This window comes from Zalophus californianus, chromosome 3, assembly GCF_009762305.2.
Source record: "Zalophus californianus isolate mZalCal1 chromosome 3, mZalCal1.pri.v2, whole genome shotgun sequence".
NCBI lineage: Eukaryota > Metazoa > Chordata > Mammalia > Carnivora > Otariidae > Zalophus > Zalophus californianus.
Window position 1 is genome coordinate 180,009,035 of NC_045597.1, and position 23,138 is coordinate 180,032,172.

A 23,138-nucleotide genomic window follows, 5' to 3' on the forward strand; every position below is an offset into this window, starting at 1 on the left:
ATATTACCTCATTGATGCTGATCAGAAAATTCCTGACCCCATTAAAACTACATTTCTTAGGGAGGTTGAAACTGCAAGAAGATTAGGTATAAAGTCCACATATGGTGATTTGGCTTAAGTGATGCCATTTCGGACCTGTATTTTTCTTTTTAACATTGTTAATCTCTTACTGTGCCTAATTTACAAATAAAACTTTATCATAGGTATGTATGTATGTATAGGAGAAAACATAGTGTCTGCAGGTTTCAGTAGTATGTGTGGTTTCAGGCATCCATTGGGGGTCTTGGAATGTATCCCCCTGCCCCGGGGATAAAGGGGGGGAACTACTTGTATCCAAAATATTATTTCAACATACAATCAGTATAAAAATTATTAGATGTTTTACATTTTTTCTCTACTAAGGCCTTGTAATATGAAGTTCCTTTTAAAGTTGATTATTGATATTTCCTTAAATACTTTTTTTTAATACATATACTGACATGATCACACCTTTCCCTCCTATTTAAACTGCTAATATAGAGAATGATGACAGAATCCTGGGGTATAATACAAAAATATGTTTGGTCTTTGTCCCCACTACTGGCACCTCCGGAGCTCCTGAAGACCCTTGGAATTTCCTGAGTGATAAGAGTCTTTTGTTATTCATAAAAACTCCCTTTGAACACCTCTGAGTTTATGCTAATGAAGCAGCTTAGGTTGGGGTTCTCTAGATAGCCTCAGGATGGGGCTGGTCACCAGAAAGACCCAATGATTAGAGAGTTTAAACTTACAGACCCACCCATCGACCTCCTATGAGGTGTGAGGGAGCTGGAGATAACAAACTCTTGAACGATGAACAAGCTTCCATGTTGGTGACCTGGGCCAGGTGCTGGGAAGGTGGCACACCTGGGGAGGGTTTGGAAGTTCTGCGGTGTCGCCTCCTCCCCCTGTCCTTTGCCCTATGCATACCTTCCCTTTGGCTGTTCTGGAGATGTATTCTTTATGATAAACCGGTAAACATAAGTAATGGGTGTTCCTGAGTTGCCATTCTAGCAAATTATTGAATTTGAGGAGGGGATTGTGGGAATCCCTGGTTTGTAACCAGCTGGTGACCCGTGACTAGCAAGTGGGGAATAGTCTTGCAGGACTAAGCCCTTAACCTATGGGATCTGGCTCTTGTAAAATAGTACAAAATTGTAGGTCAATTCTAGCTTTAATAAAATTGTCTTTAAAAGTACTATGAATGTGTGCACATGGTGGAGGACTTTTTAAAATAATTTCTTATCAGAGTATGTTTGCAGAATGTAAATTTCCTGAGGCTTTACATCTCTGAATATTTCTTTATTCTACTTGGTGGTTGATCAGGAATTTAGCCAGGAGTAGAATTCTAGTTTAAAATTCATTTCCCTCAAAACTTTGAAGGCATTGTTGATAGCCTTCCAGGGTTACAAAGACATCTGAGGCCAGCATGATTCTTACTCCTTTATAGGAAGGGTGACTATAGGGGCACCTGGGTGGCTCAGTCGTTAAGCGTCTGCCTTTGGCTCAGGTCATGATCTCAGGGTCCTGGGATCGAGCCCCGCATTGGGTTCCCTGCTTGGTGGGAAGGCTGCTTCTCCTTCTCCCACTCCCCCTGCTTGTGTTCCCTCTCTCACTGTGTCTCTCTCTGTCAAATAAATCTTCAAAAAAAAAAGGAAGGGTGACTATACATCCTGGTTTGTCTGGAGCACTTTCTGTAAAGTATCCTTATGTATTGATCAGTTATATAATTACTTATTTGTAGGTGACCTACTGTTTTTTTTTTTTTTTTTTTTTTTTGGAAGCTTTTGGGATATTCTTAAACCTACTGCTCTTGAGAATTCACAAGGTTGTGTCTAGAGGTCACTTATTTTTGCCCCCATTCATCTGCTCAGCACTCGTGGGGCCTTTCAAACTGAAGACTAGCATCCATCAGCTCTGGGATATTTTACTGCCGAGTGCTTCAGTAATTTCTGCCTCTTCATTTTCTTGGTTCTTTCTTTCTAGAACTCCTTTTAGTGGAACTTGATCTTTTGGATTAATTTGACACCTTGAAAAAGGACTTTACTACCGCCATTTTGACCTCAGACTTTCTAATTAAGTTTTTCTTTCCAGCTTATCCCTTTAACTCAGGCAAAAGACCCTGCACAGAACATCTTGTGACGGGAACCGAAACTACCCCCTCATGCAATCAGGAGTGCCTTGAGCCAGCCAGACCTGTGTGTGTGGTTGATCCCAAGACAGTGATCCATCTGAACTTCACTACCCACCTCCATGTACCCACTGACCTTGTACCACATTTCCTTGCATAAACCTAGAAGTATTTTCAGCACTTTGGAGGCAGTCTTTTTTTTTTTTTTTTTTTAAAGATTTTTATTTATTTATTTGACAGAGAGAGAGAGTGCGAGAGCAGGAACACCAGCAGGGAAAGTGGGAGAGGGAGAAGCAGGCTTTCCGCCAAGCAGGGAGCCCGACGTGGGACTCAATCCCAGGACCCTTGGATCATGACCTGAGCTAAAGGCAGACGCTTAACGGCTGAACCACCCAGGCGCCCCTGGAGGCAGTCTTTAAAACATCAGTCTGCTCTGTTCCCTGTGTGGGCCTCACTGAAATACATTTCCTTTCTCATTTCCCCACCACTGTGTGTCTGCCTTTGGTGAGTGGCTGACCCTGGACTTTTGGAAACCCCCAGAACCCCATGCCCCTATAGCCCTATGCCCCCAGCTACAACCTTATTTTTAAAAGTCTTTTTTGATTTCTGTTTTTTACTTTTTTTTTTTTTTAAGATTTTATTTATTTGAGAGAGAGAATGAGATAGAGAGCATGAGAGGGGGGAGGGTCCGAGGGAGAAGCAGACTCCCTGCTGAGCAGGGAGTCCGATGCGGGACTCGATCCCGGGACTCCAGGATCATGACCTGAGCCGAAGGCAGCCGCTCAACCAACTGAGCCACCCAGGTGCCCTGTTTTTTACTACTTTGATTTTGCTTCCTTTCTGGGAAAATAGTCTCAGCCTTTTTTCTAATGTATATGTGTTGATTTTTAAATTTAATATCAGGTGCTATTCTTACTTTTAACAAGAGCTTTTTCTTTTTAGTCCTGTATGGTGCCCCATTTGTGTTTCATCAACAAGAGCCTCATATCTTTTTTTTTAAGATTTTATTTATTTGACAGAGACAGCGAGAGGAGGAACACAAGCAGGGGGGAGTGGGAGAGGGAGAAACAGGTCTCCCGCCGAGCAGGGGGCCCGATGTGGGACTCGATCCTAGGACCCTGGGATCATGACCTGAGCCAAAGGCAGAATCTCAACCGACTGAGCCACCCAGGCGCCTGAGCCTCATATCTTTTTGAAGGATTAGTCACATGTATTTAAAGTATTCCCTCTATTTCCTGCATCGTCTGTTTCTATCCATTTCTGCCCCCCCCCCTTTCAGTTTTCATCTGTGTCCTCCATCGTGATGAGTTTTTGTTAAATATCTGGTGATCCAGAACTTCATATTCTCTCTGGATTTTTGATTCTAATTTTTCTGTTTCTAGGTGTTCCCCCCCCCCCCATATTAATAAATTTCCCACATTGGCATGAGATTTAACACTGTGAGAGATCTGATAGGCTATTCTGCGTACATATCTGGATGGCTCTTCAGAGATTTGGGTAATATCTAAACCACTTAGCACTTTGCAGGGCTTACAGGGCAGTGCCGGTGAGATATTGCCTTTGTTTCTTAGAGCTGCTATAACACCACGAATTTTGTGGCTTAGCACAACAGAGATCAATTATCTCACAGTTAAAAGGGGCCAGAAGCTGACTGGGCTGAAATCAGGCGTTGGCAGAGCGGTGCCCCCTCCAGAGAAGAGTCTGTTCTCGCCTCTCCAGTCGCTGTGCCTGCTGTACTTGGTGGCCTGGCTCCAGCCTTCCAGGCCAGCAGTACATCTCTGCTCTGTCCTCATGTTGCCTTCTCAGAAGGAGTGTCAGATCTGCCACCTTTCTTCTAAGGACGCTTGTGATGGCATTAGGGCCCAGCTGATCATCCCGATTGCTCTCTCATCCCCTGATCCTTAATTCAGTCACATGTGCAAAGACCCCTTTCTCAAGTAAGGTAACATTTGCAGGTTCCAGGGATTAGGGCCTGATACCTCTGGGGTCATCTATCAGCCTGCTTCCGGGTACTTAAGAGGTCTCCAGTGCTTTCTGTGCTTTTGCAGATGCTGTTGTTACAGCCTCCGGTTTCCTCTCTCGGGTCCTTTGCCAAAAATTGGTGGATCCGCTCAGTTCTTAGTCAGCCTTCCTTGACCTTTCCTCCTCTGAGACCGAGGACTGCATTTGCCTGTTTCCTTAATACAGCCTGTCTCCTTATCCAGTAGTTTTGGCCATGTCAGTACTATTTGTCTTGTTGGTCTCTACCTCTGGAGTGGGAACTTTTTGAGTCTTGTGGGCACATTCCCAGAATGGGAAGCATTGGGTATGGAGCCGAGTAGGCATTCATTCACTAACTAGTTGTTGAGGAGATTCAACATTTATTAAAGGCCAATTAAATACCAGGACCTGTCATGTTGGGCCATTTAATTAACAAAGCAAAATATGGTAAAGTAAGTATGCACATGTGCCAAAATTTCTCCAGGGCAAATTTTTTAAGGAGGCATTTGCTAGGTCATAGGAATTCACATTTTCAGCTTTTGCTGAATGCTGCCAAATCGCTCTCCGAAGTGCGGCACTCTTGTTCCCTCTATTCTTGCCAATGCTTGTGATGTTTTTTCTAATTAAAAAAATTCGATGGGGGGAAGGATAATGTTTTCATTTGTGTTTCTTTGATCGTGAGGCTATTTCATAGTTAATGGACATTTAGGTTTTTTTAATGGACATATCTTTTTTTTTAAGATTTTATTTATTTATTTGACAGATCTCTCTCATAGTTAATGGACATTAGGTCCCATGGATGTATGTAGCCTATTTCTTCTACTGAGTTTTATTTATAGAAATTCAACAGATACTCTGGATATGAATTGTATATATATGTTGTCGTCCCTATTTACGTGTGAGGAAACTGGCATAAGAAATAGCAGGTAAATTTGTAAGATTTCCCCCCACCCAGATGGATAGATGGATAAATGGATGAATAAACGAATGAATTTGTTTAGAGTCATTGCTAATGAGAAAGAGTGGGGGCTATGGACCCGGAGATATCTGTTTTTTTTTTTATTTTATTGTTATGTTAATCACCATACATTACATCATTAATTTTTGATGTAGTGTTCCATGATTCATTGTTTGTGCATAACACCCAGTGCTCCACGCAGAACGTGCCCTCCTTAATACCCATCACCAGGCTAACCCATCCCCCCACCTCCCTCCCCTCTAGAACCCTCAGTTTGTTTCTCAGAGTCCATCGTCTCTCATGGTTCGTCTCCCCCTCCGACTTACTCCCCTTCATTCTTCCCCTCCTTCTATCTTCTTCTTTTTCTTTTTTCTTAACATATGTTGCATTATTTGTTTCAGAGGTACAGATCTGTGGTTCAACAGTCTTGCACGGGATATCTGGTTTTAAGGCCTAGTCCTTTTTTTTTTAAGTATATCTGGCCGCCTCCCAGGGAATGAGGAAATTAAGAATGAGTAGTGATAACGCTAAATTTTGTCAAAATACTTAACTATTAGTTCCACTTACAGGCTCCGTGCATTTGGGCTCACGTTAAATTATTATTATTTTTTTAAATGCCTGTAGTGACCGCAAACCTGCCTGCTTTCACAAACATTTGAGAAAAATCATTGAGGGGGGTGCCTGGGTGGCTCAGACGTTAAGCGTCTGCCTTCTGCTCAGGTCATGATCTCAGGGTCCTGGGATCGAGCCCCGCGTCGGTCTCCCTGCTCAGCGGGAAGCCTGCTTCTCCCTCTCCCCCTGCATGTGTTCCCTCTCTTGCTGTGTCTCTGTCAAAGAAATAAAATCTTAAAAAAAAAAAAAATCATTGAGCGACGCCTGGGTGGCTCAGATGGTTGAGCGTCTGTTTGCCTTCGGCTCAGGTCATGATCCCAGGGTCCTGGGATCGAGCCCCACGTCTGGCCCTCAGCTCAGTGGGGAGTCTGCTTCCTCCCTCCCCCTCTCCCCCCCTGCTTGTATTCTCTCTCTGCCTCTTTCAAATGAATAAATAAATCTTAAAAAAAAAAATCATTGGGATAGTGGATAAAAGTGTTGTATACACAGTGAAATACTGTTTATACATCTTAGTAATTATTCTTCTTGACCATTACCATTATGAGAGAATAAACTCCAGTATATGCCTTAAAAGTTTTGGATGTACCTTTTTATTTTAATAGACTTTATTTTTTAGAGCAGTTTCAGGTTGAAAGCAAAATTGAGCAGAAGGTTCAGAGATTTCCTATATACCTCTGACCTCATTATCAATAGTCCCACACCAGAATGGCACATTTATTGCAGTCAGTGAACCTACACTGATGTGATATATCATTATCATTCAGAGTCCTTATTTTACCTTTAGGGTTCACTCTTGGTGTTATACATTCTGTAGGTTTGGACAAATATGTAATGATGTTTATCTACTGTCAAAGTATACAGAGTGATTCTACCACCCCCCAAATCCTCTGTGCTCTGCCTGTTCATCCCCATTTTCCTCCTTAACCCTTGGCAACCTTTTACTGTCTCAATAGCTTTTCCTTTTCCAGAATGTTGTAGAGTTGGAATCAGACAGTGTATGTAGCCTTTTCAGATTGACTTCATTCACTTAGTAATATGCATTTAAGTTTCCTCCATATCTTTTCATGGCTTGATAGCTCATTTCTTTTTAGTGCTGAATAATATTCCATTGTCTGGATGTACCACAGTTTATGCATTCACCTACTGAAGGACATCTTGGTTACTTCCAAGTTTTGGCAATTATGAATAAAGCCGCTATAAATATTTGTATATATATTTTTTTCCATTAGTCATAAGTTTTCAGCTCATTTGGGTAAATACCAAGGAGGCGCAGTCACTGGATCATACTGTAAAAAATATGTTTAGTTTTCTTGGAAACTGTCAAACTTGTCTTCCAAAGTGGCCGTGCAGTTTGCATTCCCACCAGAAATGAATGAGTTCCTCTTGCGCCGTATTCTTGCCAGCATTTGGTGATGTCAGTATTTTTGGATTTTGTCCATTCTAATAGATCTGTAGTGATACATAACGTGCTTTTTTCGGTGAAAGGTTACATGATAAAATGTCATTTGTTAGTGTGATAGATGGTGTTTTCAAAAACAGAAATTTTTCTGTAAGTTTTTGGAAGTAAAAATATCTCCAGGAAAAGGCTGATATTTGGCTCTGATGAGACTACAAGTAGTAATGTTCGTCTGTTTATGTTTGTTTTGACAGGTATCGAAACAAAGACGCAGATCTTGAAGGCACTAGCACCTACCATTGTCAACTGGTAAAATGTTAATTTTGTTATAACTGCAAAATACTTCAGCATACAGTGTATTAAGTTAAAAACCAAGTGTATCTAAACTGTCAAAAAATTTTTTTTAATTCTTCCCATTTTGTGATTGTAGAATTACGAAGGTAGAAGGTAGCTTTCCTACTAATTTTGTTTATTTTTTTTTAAAGATTTTATTCATTTATTAGAGAGAGAGAGAGAGAGGCAGAGGGAGGGGGAGAAGCAGGACCCCTGCTGAACAATGAGCCTGCCGATGTGGGGCTCGATCCCAGGACCCTGAGATCATGACCCTGGCCAAAGGCAGATGCTTAACCAGCTGAGCCACCCAGGCGTCCCATTCCTACTAATTTTAATTCAGTACAAATGCATTGGAACAGTAAGCCATGTTATTCACCAATATCACTGATCTTTTCTCAAATTGAATTTCATTGAAGTATTTGTGTGAGCGTTTGTGAACTCAATAACCTCTTTATTTTGTGAAGTTTAGCACTAGTTAGAGTGGTATTACCATTTCAGCATGTGCTGGTCATTTTAAATTTGTGTTAGTGTTATTTGAAATTCCAAACTGGACATTTTAACAGAAGTTGTTGGTTGCAGGCCCGGAAAACAGCAGTGGGCTTTTTGTTAACCTGCAGCCAGTTCTACATGTTACTCATAGTTGCAGTGGGCTAGAATGTGGCAGGTTGTAGTCTTACCTTACTGTGGCTCCTGAAGTGAATTAGTTTCTTGAAATTTTGGGGCAAGAATTTGAGGATCAAGTGAACTGAAACTTTTTAGCATCTGAGTACAAGTAAAATTGGATAGAGCTGTTAACAAGGAATAGTCCATGTTGATAAAATGCTTTAAGAATGCTTTGAGAATATAAAAGCAGTAAGCATTTTTATCAATTTGAATCATGAGTGTTGACATTTATCTTCTGTTTCAGAAGATCATTTCAAAATCTTTGCTTCCCTTCCCACCCCCCCCCCCCCACAAATCTTTGCCCACATTGGTCAAATTTACTAATCTTTGTTTTCTATGGATTTTAAAAAGAATGCAAATAAATATTATGTTTATTATTAAAAAACTAAACAGTATAGGAGTCTGTAAGTAAAAGGGTAACTTCTCCATTCCCATGATTCTTTTGCGAGGGGATTACTGCCCCTTACCAATTTGGAGTGTGTCCTTCTAGACCTTTTATGTGCATTTCCAAAATGACCGTTTTGTAATTAAGCAGGTGTGATGGATAGAGGAATATTCCTTGTCCGTTGATGTGTCTTCACTTTATTTTAGACATTTCGGTGCCTACATTTTCTTGGATTGTATACTTGGCCACGTGAGGAGTGCTTTGAAGTCACTAAGTAAATACATCAGTACATAGTAATTTCACTACAAATTTCTTTTAGTGGATTTTGGAAACTCCAGACTTTGAATTTCTGGCTAAGAATGGCCCAACAGAGTTTAGATTTACAAAGAAATTGGAATTGCAAAGATAACTGTGTAGGGGCAGCTGGTTAGCTTAGTTGGTAGAGCATGTGACTCTCAATCTCAGGGTCCTGAGTTCAAGCCCCACATTGGACATGGAGCATACTTAAAAAAAAAAATTTTATGCATATATATATATAAATGTATATACAATTTACTGTGTATTAAACAATGGGTGTTAAATAGTAAGGCATTTGTATAGATGACTGCAGTTAGTTTTGCCTTTATAGAGGCTTGGCTGGATTGGGGTAGATGGGTAAATGGTTATGGAGTTTTAGTACACCTACTTAGGGGACAAGGAAATGGTGAGTGGTGCCTGGGGAAAAAGTGCTATAGCAAAGTGACAAAAGTAACTTTGTCTCTCATTATTTTGCCTAGACTTGAGCAGGTACCCAAAAAGGGAAAGGACATTTGTCACTGTATACCGGTTAAGTATATTAGGAAGTAAACGGAATGTCACAGACGGTTTGAGGAACCTGGTGTCTTGTATTCTAAAAGTTAGAACCACACGGTGTTACATGTGGGAACTGTGCATATTCAGAAGGCCTGTGACTTCTGAAATGATGGAAGAATTGAACTGATTTGCATGTGAACATGTCCTTTGTGTGATGGTTAGAGTGAAGTATTTTGAGCTCCTTAAAAAATCTGGAGAAGCAGATTGTGATTAGAGTTTTATTTTAATGCTGTTGGTGTTAGTAGTCTACCGAAAAAGGGTGTGTAGAATTTGAAGAACATTAACAGAGTTGTACATGAATAAATGTAGACCCATTGCCATAGGTGTTGTCTAGTGTCTTAACTCTGTTAGATGCACAGCAAGTCCATTCTTATTTTTTTCTTGGTGTTCAGTTATATTGGTTTAAAGTATATTCTGTCCATGATTCTAGTAATTTACATTTAAGTATTTTCTAGAGTAGACAAGTTCTGATGGCCTTCAGGACTTCACTCACCTTGATGATTCATTGTCCCACATTCAGATGGTAACAAAAAAGGTTATCTGTGCATATAGCCATGCAGTAGAGAAATTATTCAGAATATTGTCATTCTTATATGAAAGTGATCTAGGTTTGAAGTTTGGAAGGAGATGGGGACAGCAGCAGGTTTGCTGTTTTTTTGGCTAATCACGAAAAAATTTCCTAGAGTAGGGCCGGATATTTCTCATAGCTGTTGAAGGTAGATTCCTTTTTCTTGTGCCTTCTAGTTTTAAAACACAATCTAGGTTTTGAACACTTAATGGGAAAGCTGCAAGAGGCCAGAAAGCTGGGCACACCGGAGAATGGCGGAGAGGAGAGGGAAGACCATATCTTCATAGCTTTAATTTTGAAAACTCTTTGTTTCAGAAAAGCTTAGTGGTAAAATAGTTTATGGGAAGAAGAAAATTTATGTAAAAAGTTAAGGAAAAATAGAATAAGATTATATGAATAAAGTGAAATACAGTAAAAGACTTAAGTATTTACTGAAGGAAGTATTGCATGTTTAAACCTTATTCTTTTTTTATTTAAGATTTTATTTATTTGACAGAGACACAGCGAAAGAGGGAACACAAACAGGGGGAGTGGGAGAGGGAGAAGCGGGCTTCCCGCTGAGCAGGGAGCCCCATGAGGGGCTCCATCCCAGGACCCTGGGATCATGACCTGAGCCGAAGGCAGATGCTTAATGACTAAGCCACCCAGGTTCCAGTTAAACCTTATTCTTAATTAACATTTAGATAATACAAATAATGAATTTGATATAATGTTGGTTATGATGCAGGTTATTTATCCTGTAGTTACATATTTCTACAACGTACTTACAGTTCTTGTTATATATATTATTTGCTTTTTCTTAATTTTTTTTTAAAAAGAGAGAGAACTGGGGGCTGGTGGCAGAGGGGGAGAGAGAATCTTAAGCAAGCTCCACACCCAGCACAGAGCCTGACCCGGGGCTTGATCTCACAACCCTGAGATCATAACCTGAGCTGAAATCAAGAAGTGGAAGCTTAACCAACTGAGCCACCCAGGTCCCCACCTTTGTTTGTTTTTTAACTGTTAGCCAAGATACAGATAGGGCTTTTGGGATGAGGAAGGATATGGAGAAAAGATAAGGAAGTATCTTATTGAACAGTTTATAAATTCTTAAAATTAAAAGGTATTGATTTAGATTGGGTAGATTTAGATGGTGTAGACTAAAATTATCTTGAAAATCTTAATTTTGACAAGTTAATCTCTTTACATTCTCAGAGGCTACATTTACCTGAACTATCTTCTCAATGTGTACTTTATTTTGCTTATTTTAAGCACATTACTTTTGTTGACATATTTCATATGTTTGCAACTATTTAGCCTCCGGCCTTTGAATTTTCTTTAATTTCATTTTCTGTTTTTACTGTAGGGAAGAAAATAGTTAAGTTCAAAAGTGAAATTGTTAATTGGACTACCAACCAATCCACTCTCTTAGTTTTAGGTTCATGTAATACTAAATAAAAGTACTCACCTGGATTGACTTGAAGTTACTAAGACCCTCAAGTACCTGGCTGATGTCATTATATAATCTAATCATGTTCTCGTGAAACATTTATATAGGTGGCTCTCATTAACCATTTTGGAGATAATTGGAATAAGTAAGGATTTAGTACTAACAGTTGGGGGGGGTGTAAATAGTCCTATTCAGTATTGTTATAATACAGTCAGGGCATTTAATTCTTGGCTGGTTAGGACACACTGATGAATTTGTCAAAACTGCTACGAAGTAGGGCTCCTAAGGTTTAGTTTCTCTGCCCTACCATTTGGATAATATAATGACCATGCCATTCCCCCCATTTCCTTTCTATGGATCAGCCTTAAACAAAATTCTAGGATAAAAAGCTGCACTTGTATATAGAGAATTTCATATCACTTCTTTTGGATATAATAATAAGGGAAGATACATGGCTTGGAAGGTGAGTAGAAAGCGGAGTAGGAATAGGTTTTTCCCTTAGATGAGGAAGGTGAAGCAACATGATTCAGAACCCTGAGCGCATGTGTGTTTGTGTGTTGTCTGGGTGGGGGGGTGACTGGGGACCTACCACATGACAGGACTGATGAAGCACCTCTGAGGACTCCCCTGTGTGTTGCTGGATCTTGGCATGAGGTTATTAGCCATAGGCGTAATACTATAAAAACCCTAAGAGTTAGGGAAGTTTGTTGCGGATCAACTTTTTTAGATGTATGGAGGCCCCGTAAGTTGAGTTGGTTAAACAGAGTTGGTCCCGAATTATATTGCATGTGTGTTCTTTACCTTTGGGACTGGAGTAGGACCCACAGGGTGGGATCCGATAGTTCTGTGTCACACACTCCAAGGATGTTTAAACTCGAGCATGGAGTACGAGCCATGAGAAGAAAATATTCTTCATATATGTATTTTCTTAAAGATAAATTTGTCATCATCTGACTGAAGCTCATGGAGAGAAATCCCCAAAATTGACTAGTGAACTAGAGATGCTGAATGGAATACCAATTCCAAATACAAGATGTGTTAAATATCCTTCTTCTCTTATTATTATTCTATAAGGAATTTTATGGATGGATCTATGATTTCAGCTGCTTCTAAACTTTAGAATCTTAAATGCCTGAAACCTGAAACGATAATGATAACGTGCGGCTGAGGCCGGAGTGCTGCTTGTGAGGCAGACATACCACCTTTGACGCATGCTAGCTGAGTCCTCTTAACGCTCTTTGTTTTTTGTTTTGTTTTTTTTTTAAAGATTTTATTTATTTATTTGAGAGAGAGAATGAGATAGAGAGAGAGAGCATGAGGAGGGGAGGGGCAGAGGGAGAAGCAGACTCCTTGCTGAGCAGGGAGCCCGATGCAGGACTCGATCCCAGGACTCCAGGATCATGACCTGAGCCGAAGGCGGTCGCTTAACCAACTGAGCCACCCAGGCGCCCCTCTTAACGCTCTTTGATACACATACTGCTCCTCTTCACATTTTACGGGTGACGACATTGAGGCTTAGGAAAGTAGTTGACCTAAGGTGACATTTAGTAAGTAGTAGAACTAAATGTCGGACTCTGTCTGTTTGGCTCCATGGCCTAGGCTCTCAGTAAGCATACATTTGACTTAAGTATCTTCAGAGTCAGTGGGGGTATAAATAAGAAATAATCACGATGAAAGAAAAGTATTGGCATTGGTATACATAGTTCGGCATAAATGAATTTAAAATGCTACGAACACATGGATTGTATTTTGTAGTTTATGTAGAGCGTGTTCACCTGATTTCTTTGTTCCCAAAGGGAGTTTTGTGAGGCATTTATTATTATCACCCCAGTTGTATAGTGAACTTGAAGCTTTGGTGTGTTAAGGGAATTGTCCCCTATTACGCAGTGAGTAAGTGGGGAGGCCAGCATCACACCAAGAGCTTATTGCCACAGTTCTAAAAGGAGCAAGTCTATTGAACGTTTTTATATGCAGTCAAACTAGTGTTGCAAGTAATAGTACCTTCGGTAGATTATATAAAGTATGTAAATAAAACTAGGTAAAACCGCTTTGAAATTTTGCATAAACAGAACTTTGTACCCAAACCAACTATACTAATAACTAGCATTTATAGCACCTTTGCATTTTTCCAGAGTCTTTTTATTACTTGCTGCATCCATTTTATCCTCACTTTAAATTTTGTGCGTTAGATAAATGATGACAGACGATGACAGACATGGGAAAATAGACAGAAAAATTGTTTCATAAACGAAAGATCAAAATGAACTAGTGGTAGAATCCAGGCTACAATATGCTTATTCCATGAGATGGTTAATTGTAGGGTGACAGGTTTGCCTAAAACTTTCCTGGTTTTAGTACTGAAAGTCCTGTGTCTTGGGAAACCCCAAAGTGTGAGGCAGCCCAGAGTGGTTGGTCATTCCTAATAATTGTCACACTTGGTGGTGGCCTGGGGATGGGATTAGGGTTGCCATATAAAACATAAGGCACTCAGTTAAATCTGAATTTCAGATAAACATTGAATAATTTTTTTACTACATGTTTGATATATATGTATGGGACTTACATACACTAAAATTTGTTCATTGTTTATCTGAAATTCAAATTTAACTGGCTATCTTCTGTTTTTATTTGTTAAGCCTGACTGTCCCCAGTTAAGAGTGAAGGGACATTCTGATGTATAAAAAGATCACTTAGCTGCTTTTTTATGTAGACCTTAGGCTTTATACATTTATCTGCTTAAATAAATGTACCATCTAGCAGTACTTGACTCTTGGTTCTTTTAGTTATGTGGGTAGAGATGCAAGAGGTCAGGATGAATGTATGAAATCATATTTTGCTCAGTGCATTAAAACTGGTGTGTGTGTGTGTGTGTGTGTGTGTGTGTGTGTGTGTGTGTGTGTGTGTGTTGGTTGGTTTGAAGCAGTTTTGTACTTGGCAGGAAATTTAACCCAGAGATGAGCCCATTCTATCTTTGTTGGATCAGTCTGTGAAACACTGGCACATTCTCACAGACTGTCCATATTGTCTTTCGACTATATGTTAAAAAAGTATTTTTGCTGTTGTTAAAATAATGGATTCACATGATTCAAAATGAAAAGGAAGTAAAGGTTTTCCTTACTCCCTTCTTGGACCTGTTCATTTGCCCACTATGGAGACAGTCTGATCTGACTGGAAAATGTTAGAATTTTAGAAATGGACCTTAGAAATCTTCCTATTGAGTTTTTTTTTTTAATTTTTAAAATTTATTTATTAGAGAATGAGAGATAGAGAGAACAAGAGGGAAGAGGGTCAGAGGGAGAAGCAGACTCCCTGCTGAGCAGGGAGCCCGATGTGGGACTTGATCCCGGGACTCCAGGATCATGACCTGAGCCGAAGGCAGTCGCTTAACCAACTGAGCCACCCAGGCGCCCTACCCCCCCTTTTTTTTAAAGCGTGGGAACTCTTGCCTGCCCATCCCCCACCCTCCACCAAGGGGGAAGAGTGTTTTGTATAGAAGACAGGGATAGAAATGGGTTCCTCTGGTCATTTACTTCTTCAGTGTCTGGTGGTTGTCAGTACTCCAAAATTGATTTGGGAGCACTTGGCATCAGTACAATTTAGTCTTAAAATAGATTTAAGTGAATTCCATCATCATTAATGATGAGAAAATTACAATTTATTGACTTAGACAAGGTCTCATAGTAACTGGTGGCAGAGCCAAGACTAGTATATATGTATTTTTATGCATGTGTTTTTGTGTATGCATGTTTAAAACTCCTTTTCTGAAAAAGAGAGGGAAACAAGCCATAAGTGACTCCTGAAGATAGAGAACAAACTGAGGGTTGATGGAGGGAGGTGGGTGGGGGATGGGCTAGATGGGTGATGGGCATTTAGGAGGGCATTTGTTGTGATGAGCACTGGGTATTGTATGTAAGTGATGAATCACTGAATTCTACTCCAGAAACCAGTAATGCACTGTATGGTAGCAACAAGAACAACAAATTTAGCCCCCCCCCCCCCCCCCCCCCCGCCAAAACCCTATTCTGTATCAAGCTGAGAAACCTATAAATTCCCTTGCTTAAATTGTTTCCTATTTGATTTCATTCAAGACAATACTTTTTAATTTTTTTTTTGCCAGAATGCAAAACTTTATTAATAATTAACTGGTTTCAACAAAAAGAGTGGATACACGTAGAAACATGGACAGCATCTCCCCCAGCAGCAGGCAGGGTGGGAAAGGCAGGCAGGAGGGGTAGGCCTAGGGTATTCTGCTCTGCCCAGCAGAAGTGGAATCCCAGGTAAAGGGTCAGGTTCCCTCCATCCAGCTGTGAGTCCTGAGACTACCTCATTCAGGGAAGCCCAGGACAGCAGCTGAGGGCAGAGGCTGAACAGCCAGGGGCCAGGCCTGGGGGAAGGTGTACAGAGTAGTCCTAGGATGACATCACCAGGGGGGCGTCATGGGCTGAGGGTTCTGCAGATATGACATCACCACGGCAGAGATGGACAGCGTGAAGCTACTCATCATCTGTTTAGTGTCCTCAGAGCTCCGGGAGTTGGCAAAGCTGATGAAGGAGCAGTAGACAGCCACCCAAGCGCACCACTTCAGCTTGAGCATGAGACCGCACATGCTGAAGATCATGCCGAGGAGGTTCATGTAGTCCGGCGTCGGGTCGTCCAAGGCCGGGTTACACTCGCTCGGCGGGGGCTTGTACCTCAGCACTTTGGCCTTCGTGGGTCCGACATATTGTTGGTGGACATGGCGGGTCGGAGGTCGAGCCTCTTCCCAATACTTTTTAATTTTTTTAAGTTTTCATTTTTTTAAAAGATTTTTTTAGATTTATTTATTTGTCAGAGAGAGAGGGAGAGAGAAAGAAGGAAGGAGCAGGGGTAGCGGCAGGCTACCTCATGGAGCAGGGAGCCCATCGCGAGACTTGATCCCAGGACCCCGGGATCATGACCTGAGCCAAAGGCAGACACTTAACCGACTGAGCCACCCAGGCGCCCCTCAACACTTTTTAAAAAGAAATTTGGCTTGTAGAAAAGGAAGGTGGGATGAAAAGTAGATTTTTATTTTTATTTTTATTTTTTTTATTTTTTTTAAAGATTTTATTTATTTATTTGAGAGAGAGAGAGAATGAGAGATACAGAGCACGAGAAGGAAGAGGGTCAGAGGGAGAAGCAGACTCCTCGCTGAGCGGGGAGCCCGATGCGGGACTCGATCCCAGGACTCCAGGATCATGACCTGAGCCGAAGGCAGTCGCTCAACCAACTGAGCCACCCAGGCACCCGAAAAGTAGATTTTTAAAGAATATGTCTCAATCAGGGTTAGGGAAGTCAGGGGAGTATATTTGTGGTTCAAAGAGAATATTCCAGTCTTATTGTTATTTCAAGTATTATAATAAAAGGATTGAAAAAGTTTAAAAATTACAGTGAATAACTAATTATATAAAGTGAGTTGGCTCTTTCAGCTGCTTTCCAATTTTTAATGTAAATACGTTTATGGTAAAGAGTTGCTGAATTTTCCTCCCTTCCTCTTTCTCTCCTTTCCCCTTCCTCCCTTCAAATAGGTCTTCAGGGCCAAAATTTCATTTCCTCTGGTTAGAACAAACAAGCCTAGTAGTTTTCTTAAAAAGAAAAGGACATAACCATTATTTCCTCATAAAATTTTCTAGTTGTGAATTTGGAAGTTAATCTGATTCAGATGATAATATGACTCAAGCCTCTAACAATGCTTTAAGTAGACTTTCTGGTACAGAATTTCTTTTCTTTTTTTTTTTTTTTTTAAAGATTTTATTTATTTATTTGAGAGAGAGTGAGAGAGAGAGAGAGCGCACATGAGAGGAGGGAGGGTCAGAGGGAGAAGCAGACTCCCTGCTGAGCAGGGAGCCCGATGCAGGACTTGATCCCAGGACTCCAGGATCATGACCTGAGCCGAAGGCAGTCGCTTAACCAACTGAGCCACCCAGGCGCCCTGGTACAGAATTTCTTAACCTCTTTATTTGTTATATTAAGGAAGTACTTACATGGATAAATGGCATCAATTTTCAGCCATACAGTCTAATAAAGTCAAAGAGCAGTAACAACTGTGGGGTCAGAGTTGAAATTTCCAGCGTTATTAAGCACTGTGTTAATATTTGGAGTTTTAGAAAGGACAAATTCTTTGTCCTTTTCCTCCAGTAAAGGAAGAGTGAGAACCATCATATTATGCAGTACTGAGGCAAACTAATAAATAAGATTTATGTTGATATTTGTAAGAATTAGGAAAAGCTCCTGTGGTGGAGTCTGTCTTTTTAAAATATTTTACTTTTCTTTTTTGGGGGGGGGGGAGCAGCACATACATATAGTAAATGTTTTAAACCATTCTCCTGAGCCAGATATGTATTCATATTTCTATTACGGTTTTAGTCTTGGGAAGCCTAGAAGTGAGCATGTTCATCAGAGCCAGGGACTTGCCTCTAAAGAAACTTTTTCCTGATAGCAAATCATAGTTGCTAGTTGAATTTTCTCATTACAACTCATTAGAGCCCAGTCTGGGAAAGACATCTTTCTTTTTGCCCTTCTTGACTCAGTTTCCTATTTCAAAACAAGTAATTTAGATAATTTTTCAGGAATTCTTTTGGTTTGTGTAGAATGTGACTTTTGTGGAAAGGAGTGTCTTGTCTCTAAAGTTGTGAAGGACTCTTTAGTTTTTTTCTTTTTAACAATAAAATATTAACCCTAGAGTTTAGGGACTGTGGAGAAATTAAAAAGCTTGGGTGGGAGTCAAACACATAGGTTAAAATTCCACCTCATTTTTTTTAAGATTTTATTCATTTGAGAGAGAGAGAATGAGAGAGAGAGAGCACAAGAAGGGGGAGCAGGAGAGGGAGAAGCAGACTCCCTGCTGAGCAGGGAGCCCGATGCGATGCGGGACTTGATCCCGGGACTCCAGGATCATGACCTGAGCCGAAGGCAGTCACCCAACCAACTGAGCCACCCAGGCACCCTCCACCTCATTTTTTTTTAACTCTAAGTACCTTTGAGCATGATCTGTTTGAAATTAGTTTTTTTTGTTTTTGTTTTTTTTTATAGAGGTGATACAAAGCTCTCTACACAGTGCTTACATTATTGGTACTCAGAATTGCTTCCCATTTATTGCAAGCTTGGTGAAAAATTCTAGGCACATCTTACAGATTCCTTGATATCCATCCCTGTGCAATCCACTTATTTGTACTTCATTAGAGGTAACATGCTAAACTGTATTTTTTCCCCCCAGATACGAAGTTACATAGTGCTGATGCATGTTTGGGTGTTGTAGGCTACAAGGAAAACACAGGAGGAAATAAGAATGGGTAATGGGCAAGTTAATCAATAAATAAATTGTGGAGAATCTAGATACCCCTCTGGAGCATTTTCTCATTGCCTCTTCTCTTTCCTGGGTATTCTCTCTGCTCCCAGTGGATCTGTAGAAGAATCCAAGTTTTGGGTTTCTGCCCTGCTCTGGAAGTGGAGCTTTTCAGGTGGTATTTTGGCTGGGAGTGGGAGGGGGGCAGAAAGACCTACTGTCGTAGCAGAGTAATGTACTGGTGTTACTGGCCTCTTCCTTCCTGTAGACATCACAGAAGTCTCCAGTTCTGAGCCAGACTCCCATTTCCCTTGTTCAGTCCTCCAGCTCAGGGAGATTAATGGATTGAAATACTACTGTTTTGTATCTCTCCTGTGCCTGTGAGCTTCTTGAAGTTTCTGTTTAGATAGCTGCAACCAGATCTAAGCAGGTAGACCCTTTTAATATATTAGCATGAACATGATCCCTGTGGCAACCTACTGGTTTCCCCCTCCCCCACAGTACAGGCATTTACAGTTTTCCTGTTACTGAAACACATGTTGTCTGTGGAAGTTTTTCATATGATTTGCAGCTCTCCCCTTTGGCATTTAAAAAAAGTGGGAGTTAACATAGGTTGTATGACTATGGTAATAATACTCCTGTAGTAACTATTTAAAAACTAAAAGTTTATCCTAACATGAGAATTTCGTATGTCCCCTAAGTGTGTTATTTGAGGGAGATTTGTAGGTGGGCGTTAATCTGTATTACTTTGAACAGTTATTTCAGTTCCTGCCCTCAGCTTTCTGACAATTATGCAAAATTTTATCTACCCTTCCTCCTCTACCACCTCCTTCTCTTATGCCCCAGCTGCCCTGTGTTCTTCCTTTTAAGTAGTAGAGGCCACTCAGGGAAGGATTTTCCTTAAACTTGATCATTATGATTTAAAACGACTTGCTTAATTAAAAGATGCAAGATGTAAATAATTTCTTTTGACCTAACAAAATGGACCATTTACATACACGTGTTTGAGTCTAGCTAGTCATAATCACACAATTTCACTTTTTGAGATACTTGCTCATCTGTCATTGTATAAATAATGATGGGTCATTTTCTTTTAATGTTGTTAAACTTGACTCAACTTGTTATTTTAATTAGCAATTCTGAGGGTATGGTAAAGATGGACATTTTTATATTCTTTTCTTTTTTTAATTTTATTTATTTGAGGGGTGCCTGGGTGGCTCAGTTAGTCAGATGTCTGCCTTCGGCTCCGGTCATGATCTCGGGTTCCTGGATCAAGCTGCACATCTGGCTCCACGTGGGGAGTCTGCTTGTCCTGCTCTCTCTGCCCCTTCCCCCCGCTTGTGTGCTCACTCGCTCTCTCTCAAATATATATATATAAAAGATTTTATTTATTTGAGTGAGAGGGTATGTGTGTGTGCACAGGCAGGGGGAGTGGCAGAGGGAGAGGGAGAAGCCCGCTATGTGCTGAGCAGGGAGCCTGACCCAGGACCCTGAGATCATGACCTGAGCCGAAGGCAGACACTTAACTGAGTCAGCCACCCAGGTGTTCCCAGAAATTTTTATATTTTTCATGGTGGAAAATTAATGTACTTTGACCCATTGTAGCCCCATATAAATATTTAGAAATAATTGCTTAAAAACCTTGACTTGTCCATACTGTTGTCAGACATAAAACCATGCAGGACTGTATATACATTTTTTTTTTTTCCTTTTAAGAATTAGCAAGGTACATGGAAGTCCTTTCAGGTCAATTGCAAGTACATATAACTAGTTTTTAATGTTTGCATTATTGTCCATACTGTATATGTTCTTCAGCTATTCTTTGATTGATTTCGATCATTTTGTTTTCAGTTGTTGAATGTTGTCCATGGACAGTTTACCGATGTAGTAGGGTTTATTCAGCAATTCATTAATCAGGCAGCATCCAGTCTGGTAAATAGAAAAGAACTCCAAAGGTGAGGTTTTTATAGATCAAAGTGAGCAGGAACAAGGAAGTTATACTGGACACTTGCTGATTGGTGAAAGCAGGGTTAAATTCCTTAGATGGAGCATATGCTTCGTGGGCAAGCGCTGATTGGTTGACCTGCGTCTTCCTTTTCTCTGCCAGGTAACCATGGAAACTTAAGTTTTGGTTTGTTGACTTGGGTCTTAGCATGAATCACTCCATCTTGGGCCTAGTCTGGTTACTTTAACAGTTTTTTGCCTCTGAAACAGTACTGGCATGGCCTCCGAGCTTTGCCTCTAGATTGTACTGCCTCCTGTTCCTTCTCGGGGCAGTCGTCTGTCTCCCTGTTCCTGAAATATTTGAACATCAAGTTTTCTGTGACTGCTTCTGTCCTGTCATGATTCTTAGTGGTTTCAGTATTTTTCCAATACTATGGTCTTTGTATTTCTTGACCTCCTGTCCTTAAATGCTGTCATACCGCAGCCTGCCTTTGCTACCTGTTTCTCCCTGGTTACAACCTGGACCTCTCCGTGAACAATAGTTGTATGCCTTCTACAAACCAGCTTCAAAGCATTCTACTCAGACCATCACCTCCTGCGGTTCCATTTTACTCTCTTTTAGTACCTTAACCCAACAATCTGTCACCACACAGGATCTGAATGCATTGATCCTATCTCCTTTTCACAAACCCTTTCCCTCCTTATGGGCCATCCTCCTTTCCTCAACTTAAATCTCCCTGATCAGTCATGGAAGTAGCCTTCATTCCCTTGTCTTCCGCCCCCTCCCATGTTTTGTTCTGGAACTTGCCTGGTAAAACCCTTTCCTTAGTTAATTCAGCTCTCTGCCTGGTTCCCATTTCTGCTCTACCAGTTGAACTTGGCTGGGAAGTACACAACCAGCTCGATGGGTCTCCCTTTACATCCAGCACTCGGACTTCAGGTGGGCCTTTTGAGCGGTCAGGTGATTCTCCTGTCTCCTATTTTCCTGTTCTCTCAGATGAGTATTTAATACTTTCTTTCTACTTAATTTTCTAATACCTTCCTTTCCTCCTCTCTCAGTCAGTGATTTTTCTTCCTATTACTCTGAGAAAATAGAAGCACTCAGAATTTTCTACTAGCTCCTGGTACCACCCACATGCATCTGTGTCCCTGTTCCTATGTACGGCCAACCTCTTCGCTTGGACGCTGTGTCACACCCTCTCTTGGGTATAATCTTTTTCTTTCCTCCACTGGGGTCCGAGCCATCAGTATGCAGACACTTTATAACTGTCTCTTTGAAAACAAAAGAATGCTTTGTCCTGTCGCAGTATCCATTTCTCTCTTCCTCTTTAGAGTGCTCCTACTGTTCTTTCCTAAGCTCTCTCCAGTTGGGCTGTAGTACTTACATGGCTATTTTCGAGGTCAACAATGACCTTCACACTTTTTTTTTTATTGTAGTAAAATATACGTAACAAAATTTACCAGCATAACCATCTTTAAGTGCCCAGTTCATTGGCATTAAGTAGATTTCACATTGTTGTGCAACTGTCTCCATTATCCATCTGCAGAACTCTCCTGCCATTCCAAACTCTGTACCCATTAAACACATCTTGCCAACCCTCCTTCCCCTCAGCCCCTGGCAATCACCAGTCTAGCTGTCTTTATGCATCTCATAGAGGGTGGAATTATGTATTTGTCCTTTTGTGTCTGCCTTATTTCGTGTCATGTTTTCAAGATCCATACACATTGTAATATGTATCAGAACTATCAGAACTTCATTCGTTTTTAAGGTTGAGTAATTCCATTGTGTGGCTCTATCAACATTTTGTTATTTATTCACCCACCAGTGGACATTTTGGGTTGCTTTCACCTTTTGGCTATTGTGAATAACTTTGCTATGAAGCTTGATGTACAAATACCTGTTTGGGCCCCTGCTTTTAGTTCCTTTGAAAATACACCCAGAAGTATAGTTGCTGGATCATCTGGTAATTCTGTGTTTAATTTTTTGATGAACTGCCATACTGTTTTCAGTAGCCACTGGACCATTCCACATTCCCACCAGCAAAGCTTAAGGGTCCAGTTTTCCACTTCCACCTTCCTTGCCAGGACTGTTACTTCATTTTTTTTTTTTTTTTTTTTTTGCTAGTAGCCGTCCTGATGAGTGTGCAGTCTCCTCTCACTGAGGCTTCGATTCACATTTCAGTCCTCATCTTTGTTGACTTGTAGGTAATGTGTAGAGCTGTGCTCCTCCTGTGACTCTACCCTTCTGATTTTCCTCTGTTAACACCGACCCCTTCTGTCATGCCCCAGGACTCTCAGTTTTGATCTGCCCAGGATCTGCTCTTTGCACTTCTCGCGCCCTTGGCCATGCCAGCTAGTCTCATGGTCGAAAATACTATCACTGTTCTGAGTTGCCTTCAGCGAAACCTGTTCCTCCTGCAGCTGAGTGGTTTTTCATTATCTCAAGCCAAACACCTTGACCCCTCTTTCTCTCTCACTCTCCATAAGGCTGTACCTTCAATACAGAGTCAGATTAGGGTCCCTTCTCACTGCTTCATCCTCATTCTGGTCTGAGACCTCGTCATCT

The 23,138-nt window shown here is 40.8% G+C and overlaps 1 protein-coding gene and 1 pseudogene across 3 annotated transcripts in view; one reads left to right on the top strand and one right to left on the bottom strand.

Annotated features, from left to right (window-relative positions):
- The window catches only part of ACSL3 (acyl-CoA synthetase long chain family member 3), a 73,563-nt gene that overhangs the window by 16,060 nt on the left and 34,365 nt on the right, over window positions 1–23,138 (top strand). Inside the window, exon 2 of one of the 2 annotated variants that reach the window (XM_027591015.1) lies at window positions 7,350–7,404. The exons of the other annotated variant lie outside the window; for it this stretch is intronic. The gene's annotated coding sequence lies outside the window, so the exon portion shown is untranslated. The remainder of the gene's footprint in view (window positions 1–7,349; window positions 7,405–23,138) is intronic. 2 annotated transcript variants of the gene reach the window in all.
- On the bottom strand, window positions 15,441–16,062 carry LOC113920728 (annotated as a pseudogene). Its single transcript, XR_003519357.1, has one exon. The product of XR_003519357.1 is annotated as a protein Asterix-like (transcript).